We start from the raw sequence: 7,930 nt of genomic DNA, 5'->3' as shown, positions 1-7,930 counted from the left end.
TTACTCACGTAAGGTTTTATTACTTGGACGACCCAGTGCACTTGCTGGTTAGTTGTATCGAAGTTGTGACAAATTTTGAATTAAGATTAGAGCACCAAGTTTTTGGAGCCATTACCAGGGATCACAATTTCGTGCACCAAGTTTTTGGCGCCGTTGCCGGGGATTGTTCGAGTTTGGACAACTGACGGTTCATCTTGTTGCTCAGATTAGGTAATTTTCTTTTTGTTTTATTTTCAAAAAAAAATTTTTTTTCTTCAAAAATCTTTCAAAAAATTTTTCCTTTTGTTTTCGAAAATTATTTCAGAATTTTTAAGAATGAATTCTAGAGTTTCATGAAACATGTAGAAGCTTGGCTGGCTGTAGAGCCACGTCTAAATTCATTTGGACTGAGGTTTCCAAGTCATAATTACAAGAGCAAGCTAGTTGTTGCTAATAAAATTTGTTATTGTATGGCTGATTTATATCCTAAAGCTGGCTGGCTATTAAGCCATGTCTAACCCTTGGATTGGAGCTTTAGGCTAATATTGAAAGATTCCTGGAATTCTTATTAAAAATTTTTGAATTTCTTATTTTCTTTTTCCTATATGTTTTTCGAAAAAATATACAAAAATCCAAAAAAATTAATAAAATAAAAAAATCAAAAATATTTTGTGTTTCTTGTTTGAGTGTTGAGTCAATTTTTAAGTTTGGTGTCAATTATATTTTTTCTAAAAATTTATGCATTTTTCGAAAATTCATGCATTCATAGTGTTCTTCATGATCTTCAAGTTGTTCTTGGTAAGTCTTCTTGTTTGATCTTGATCTTTTCTTATTTTGTGTCTTTTTTTTTATTTTTCATATGCATTCTTGCATTCATAGTGTCTATGCATGAAAAATTTCTAAGTTTGGTGTCTTGCATGTTTTCTTTTCTTGAAAATTTTTCAAAAATAAGTTCTTGATGTTCATCTTGACATTCAAAGTGTTCTTGGTATTCATCTTGACATTCATAGTGTTCTTGCATGCATTGTGTGTTTTGATTCATAATTTTTATGTTATGAGTCTTTTTCATGTTTTTCTCTTTCATCATTAAAAATTCAAAAATAAAAAATATCTTTCCCTTTTTCACTCATAAATTTCGAAAATTTGGATTCACTTTTTCAAAAATTTTTAAAATCTAGTTGTTTTTATGAGTCAAATCAAATTTTCAATTTAAAAATCTTATCTTTTTCAAAAATAAAATCTTTTTCATTTCTCTTATTTATTTTTGAAAATTTTGAAAATATTTTTCAAAAATCTTTTTTTAATTTTATTTCATAATTTTCGAAAATATCATCAAAAATTAATGTTTTGATTCAAAAATTTCAAGTTTGTTACTTGCTTGTTAAGAAAGATTCAAACTTTAAGTTCTAGAATCATATCTTGTGATTACTTGTGAGTCAAGTCATTAATTTTGATTTTTAAAATCAAATCTTTTTCAAAACTAATTTTAATCATATCTTTCTATCATATCTTTTTAAATCATATTTTTTTTCAAAAATTTGATTTTAAAATATCTTTTCTAACTTCTTATCTTCTTATCTTTTCAAAATTGATTTTCAAATCTTTTCTCAACTAACTAATTGATTTTTTGTTTGTTTCTTATCTTTTTCAAAACCACCTAACTAATTTTCCCTCTCTAATTTTCGAAAATTATCTCCCTCCTTTTTCAAAATTCTTTTAATTAGCTAATTGTTTTAAATTTTGATTCTAATTTTATTCCCCCTTTAATTTTTGAAAATCACTAACTCTTTTTCAAAAATTATTTTCGAAAACTTCTCTCTCTCATCTTCTTCTATTTATTTAATTACTTACTAACACTTCTCTTCATCTCATATCTCTGCTCTCCTCACCCTTGTGTTTGGATTCTCCTCCCTTCTCTTTCCTTACATTACATTCTTTTCTTCTTCTACTCACACAAAGGAATCTCTATATTGTGACATAGAGGATTTCATATTTTCTTTGTTATTCCCTTCTTTGTCATATGAGCAGGAGCAAGGACAAGAACATTTTTGTTGAAGCAGATCCTGAACCTGAAAGGACTCTGAAGAGGAAACTAAGAGAAGCTAAAATACAACAATCCAGAGACAATCTTACAGGAATTTTCAAACAGGAAGATGAGATGGCAGCCGAAAATAATAATAATGCAAGGAGGATGCTTGGTGACTTTACTGCACCTAATTCCAATTTACATGGAAGAAGCATCTCCATTCCTGCCATTGGAGCAAACAATTTTGAGCTTAAACCTCAATTAGTTTCTCTGATGCAATAAAACTGCAAGTTTCATGGACTTCCATCTGAAGATCCCTTTCAGTTTTTAACTGAATTCTTGCAGATATGTGACACTGTTAAGACTAATGGAGTAGATCCTGAAGTCTACAGGCTCATGCTTTTTCCGTTTGCTGTAAGAGACAGAGCTAGAATATGGTTGGATTCTCAACCTAAAGATAGCCTGAACTCTTGGGATAAGCTGGTCACGGCTTTCTTAGCCAAGTTTTTCCCTCCTCAAAAGCTTAGTAAGCTTAGAGTGGATGTTCAAACCTTCAGACAGAAGGAAGGTGAATCCCTCTATGAAGCTTGGGAGAGATACAAGCAACTGACCAAAAAGTGTCCTTCTGACATGCTTTCAGAATGGACCATCCTGGATATATTCTATGATGGTCTGTCTGAATTAGCTAAGATGTCATTGGATACTTCTGCAGGTGGATCCATTCACCTAAAGAAAATGCCTGCAGAAGCTCAAGAACTCATTGACATAGTTGCTAATAACCAGTTCATGTACACTTCTGAAAGGAATCCTGTGAATAATGGGACGCCTATGAAGAAGGGAGTTTTTGAAATTGATACTCTGAATGCTATATTGGCTCAGAATAAACTATTGACTCAGCAAGTCAATATGATTTCTCAGAGTCTGAATAGAATGCAAGCTGCATCCAACAATACTCAAGAGGCATCTTCTGAAGAAGAAGCTTATGATCCTAAGAACCCTGCAATAGCAGAGGTAAATTATATGGGTGAACCTTATGGAAACACCTATAATCTCTCATGGAGAAATCATCCAAATCTCTCATGGAAGGATCAACAAAAGCCTCAACAAGGCTTTAATAATGGTGGAAGAAACAAGTTTAACAATAGTAAACCTTTTCCATCATCCACTCAGCAACAGACAGAGAATTCTGAGCAGAATCCATCTAGCTTAGCAAATTTAGTCTCTGATTTATCTAAGGCCACTTTGAGTTTCATGAATGAAACAAGGTCCTCCATTATAAATTTGGAGGCACAAGTGGGCCAGCTGAGTAAAAGGATCACTGAAATCCCTCCTAGTACTCTCCCAAGCAATACAGAAGAAAATCCAAAAGGAGAGTGCAAGGCCATTGATATAACCATCATGGCCGAATCCAAGGAGGAAGGGGAGGACGTGAATCCCAAGGAGGAAGACCTCCTAGGACGTCCAGTGATCAATAAGGAGTTCCCCTCTGAGGAACCAAAGGAATCTGAGATTCATTTAGAGACCATGGAGATTCCATTGAACCTCCTTATGCCATTCATGAGCTCTGATGAGTATTCCTCCTCTGAAGAGAATGAGGATGTTACTGAAGAGCAAGTTACCAAGTTCTTTGGTGCAATCATGAAGCTAAATACCAATTTATTTGGTAAAGAGACTTGGAGAGATGAACCTCCCCTGTTCACCAATGAACTAAATGCATTGGATCAACTGAGATTGCTTCAGAAAAAATAGGATCCTGAAAAGTTCCTAATACCTTGTACCATAGGCACCATGACCTTTGAGAAGGCTCTATATGATCTTGGGTCAGGAATAAACCTCATGCCACTTTCTGTAATGGAGAAATTGGGAATCTTTGAGGTACAAGCTGCTAGAATCTCATTAGAGATGGTAGACAATTCAAGAAAAGAGGCTTATGGTAAGGTAGAGGACGTGTTAGTAAAGGTTGAAGGCCTTTACATCCCTGCTGATTTCATAATCCTAGACACTGGGAAGGAAGAGGATGAATCCATCATCCTTGGAAGACCCTTCCTAGCCACAGCAAGAGCTGTGATTGATGTAGACAGAAGAGAATTGATCCTTCAACTGAATGAGGACAACCTTGTGTTTAAAACTCAAGAATCTCCTTCTGTAACAATGGAGATGAAGCATGAAAAGCTTCTCTTAGTACAGAGTCAACCAAAGCCCCCACAGTCAAACTCTAAATTTGGTGTTGGGAGGACACAGCCAAACTCTAAGTTTGGTGTTGGGAGTCTATAAAATTGACCTGATCACCTGTGTGGCTCCATGAGAGCCCATTGTCAAGCTATTGACATTAAAGAAGTGCTTGTTGGGAGGCAACCCAATTTTTATTTATCTAATTTTATTTTATTGTTCTTTCATGTTTTATTAGGTTCATGATCATGTGGAGTCACAAAATAAATAGAAAAATTAAAAACAAAATCAAAAATAGCAGAAGAAAAATCACACCCTGGAGGAGGGACTTATTGGCGTTTAAACGCCAGTAAGGAGCATCTGGCTGGCGTTCAACGCCAGAACAGAGCATGAAGCTGGCGTTCAACGCCAGAAATATGCTGCATATGGGCGTTGAACGCCCAGAACAAGCACCACTTCGGCGTCTAAACACCAGAAATGCATGCAAAGGCATTTTACATGCCTAATTGGTGCAGGGATGTAAATCCTTGACACCTCAGGATCTGTGGACCCCACAGGATCACCTCAGGATCTGTGAACCCACAGGATCCCCACATACCTCCACTCACCTTCCCTCCTCATAATCCTATATCACCCTCTCTCTCTCCATTCACAGTCATCCCTTCTGTTTTCCATTCACCACTCACATCCATACACTTCACCTACCTTCAAAATTCAAAATCTCTTCCCCACCCAAGCCCACCCATATAGCCGAATACACACATCCCTTCATCTCCTCCATATCCTCTTCTTCTTCTACTATTCTTTCTTCTTTTGCTCGAGGGCGAGCAACATTCTAAGTTTGGTGTGGTAAAAGCATAGCTTTTTTGTTTTTCCATAACCACTGATGGCACCTAAGGCCAGAGAAACCTCTAGAAAGAGGAAAGGGAAGACAAAAGTATCCACCTCCGAGTCATAGGAGATGGAGAGATTCATCTCAAGGGTCTATAGCTCAGTGGTAGAACATTTGACTGCAAATCAAGAGATCCCTGAGATACCTCAGGGGATACATTTTCCTCCACACAACATGGGACAACTAAGGGTGGAACATCAAGAGCACTCAATCATCCTCCATGAAATTAGAGAAGATCAAAGAGCTATGAGGGAGGAGCAACAAAGACAAGGAAGAGACATAGAAGAGCTCAAGGACATCATTGGTTCCTCAAGAAGAAAACGCCACCATCACTAAGGTGGACTCATTCCTTGTTCTCAAATTTTCTGTTTTTCGTTTTCTTTATGTTAAGTGCTTATCTATGTTAGTGTCTTATTACATGATCATTAGTATTTAGCAACTTTGTCTTAAAGTTATGAATGTCCTATGAATCCATCACCTCTCTTAAATGAAAAATGTTTTTAATTCAAAAGAACAAGAAGTACATGAGTTTCGAATTTATCCTTGAACTTAGTTTAATTATTTTGATGTGGAGACAATACTTTTTGTTTTCTGAATGAATGCTTGAACAATGCATATGTCTTTTGAAGTTGGTGTTTTAGAATGTTAAATATGTTGGCTCTTGAAAGAATGATGAACAGGAGACATGTTATTTGATAATCTGAAAAATCATAAAAATGATTCTTGAAGTAAGAAAAAGCAGTGAATACAAAAGCTTGCAGAAAAAAAAAGAAAGAAAAAAAATGGCGAAAACAAAAGCAAGCAGAAAAAGCCAAAAGCTCTTAAAACCAAAAGGCAAGAGCAAAAAGCCAATAACCCTTAAAACCAAAAGGCAACGGTAAATAAAAAGGATCCCAAGGCTTTGAGCATCAGTGGATAGGAGGGCCTAAAGGAATAAAATCCCAGCCTAAGCGGCTAAACCAAGTTGTCCCTAACCATATGCTTGTGGCGTGAAGGTGTTAAGTGAAAACTTGAGACTGAGCGGTTAAAGTCAAGGTCCAAAGCAAAAGAAGAGTGTGCTTAAGAACCCTGGATACCTCTAATTGGGGACTTTAGCAAAGCTGAGTCACAATCTGAAAAGGTTCACCCAGTTATGTATCTGTGGCATTTATGTATCCGGTGGTAATACTGGAAAACAAAGTGCTTAGGGCCACGGCCAAGACTCATAAAGTAGCTGTGTTCAAGAATCAACATACTGAACTAGGAGAATCAATAACACTATCTGAACTCTGAGTTCCTATAGATGCCAATCATTCTGAACCTCAATAGATAAAGTGAGATGCCAAAACTATTCAAGAGGCAAAAAGCTACAAGTCCCGCTCATCTGATTGGAGCTATGTTTCATTGATATTTTGGAATTTATAGCATATTCTCTTCTTTTTATCCTATTTGATTTTCAGTTGCTTGGGGACAAGCAACAATTTAAGTTTGGTGTTGTGATGAGCGGATAATTTATACGCTTTTTGGCATTGTTTTTAGTATGTTTTTAGTAGGATCTAGTTACTTTTAGGGATGTTTTCATTAGTTTTTATGTTAAATTCATATTTCTGGACTTTACTATGAGTTTGTGTGTTTTTCTGTGATTTCAGGTATTTTCTGGCTGAAATTGAGGGACTTGAGCAAAAATCAGATTCAGAGGTAGAAGAAGGACTGCTGATGCTGTTGGATTCTGACCTCCCTGCACTCAAAGTGGATTTTCTGGAGCTACAGAACTCAAAATGGTGCGCTTCCAATTGCGTTGGAAAGTACACATCCAGGGCTTTCCAGAAATATATAATAGTCCATACTTTGGCCGAGTTTAGATGACGCAAAAGGGCGTTGAACGCCAGTTCTACGCTGCAGTCTGGAGTTAAACGCCAGAAACACGTCACGAACCAGAGTCGAACGCCAAAAACACGTTACAACTTGGCGTTCAACTCCAAAAGAAGCCTCTGCACGTGTAAACTTCAAGCTCAGCCCAAGCACACACCAAGTGGGCCTCGGAAGTGGATTTATGCATCAATTACTTACTTCTGTAAACCCTAGTAGCTAGTTTAGTATAAATAGGACTTTATACTATTGTATTAGACATCTTATGATTTTTAGTTCTACTTTGGATCATATTGATCACGTTTGGGGGCTGGCCATTCGGCCATGCCTGAACCTTCATCACTTATGTATTTTCAACGGTAGAGTTTCTACACACCATAGATTAAGGTGTGGAGCTCTGCTGTTCCTCATGAATTAATACAAAGTACTACTGTTTTTCTATTCAATTCAACTTATTCCGCTTCTAAGATATCCATTCACACTTCAACATGAATGTGATGATCGTGACAGTCATCATCATTCCCTATGAACACGTGCCTGACAACCACTTCCGTTCTACCTTAGATTGAATGAGTATCTCTTGGATTCCTTAATCAGAATCTTCGTGGTATAAGTTAGAACCCATGGATGGCCATTCCCGAGATCCGAAAAGTCTAAACCTTGTCTGTGGTATTCCGAGTAGGATCTGGGAAGGGATGGCTGTGACGAGCTTCAAACTCGCGAGTGCTGGGCGTAGTGACAGACGCAAAAGGATCAATGGATCCTATTCCAGTATGATCGAGAACCGACAGATGATTAGCCATGCAGTGACAGCGCATTGGACCATTTTTACTGAGAGGACAGAATGTAGCCATTGACAACGGTGATGCCTAACATACAGCTTGCCATGGAAAGGAGTAGGATTGATTGGATGAAGACAGTAGGAAAGCAGAGGTTCAGAGGAACGAAAGCATCTCTATACGCTTATCTGAAATTCTCACCAATGAATTACATAAGTATTTCTATCTTTATTTTCT

At 36.8% G+C, this 7,930-nt stretch overlaps 1 non-coding gene across 1 annotated transcript; it reads right to left on the bottom strand.

The window, feature by feature from the left end:
- Positions 1 to 2,533: 2,533 nt before the first annotated feature.
- Positions 2,534 to 2,641, bottom strand: LOC148570072 (small nucleolar RNA R71). Its single transcript, XR_015908032.1, has one exon. It is a non-coding gene; the product is annotated as a small nucleolar RNA R71 (small nucleolar RNA).
- Between the last annotated feature and the right edge of the window lie 5,289 nt (positions 2,642 to 7,930).

Source organism: Arachis ipaensis, chromosome B3 (genome assembly GCF_059453495.1).
Source record: "Arachis ipaensis isolate K30076 ecotype BB chromosome B3, ASM5945349v1, whole genome shotgun sequence".
Classification (NCBI taxonomy): Eukaryota; Viridiplantae; Streptophyta; class Magnoliopsida; order Fabales; family Fabaceae; genus Arachis; species Arachis ipaensis.
Note: the sequence above shows the minus strand (reverse complement) of the source record. Positions and strands in the feature narration are given on the sequence as shown.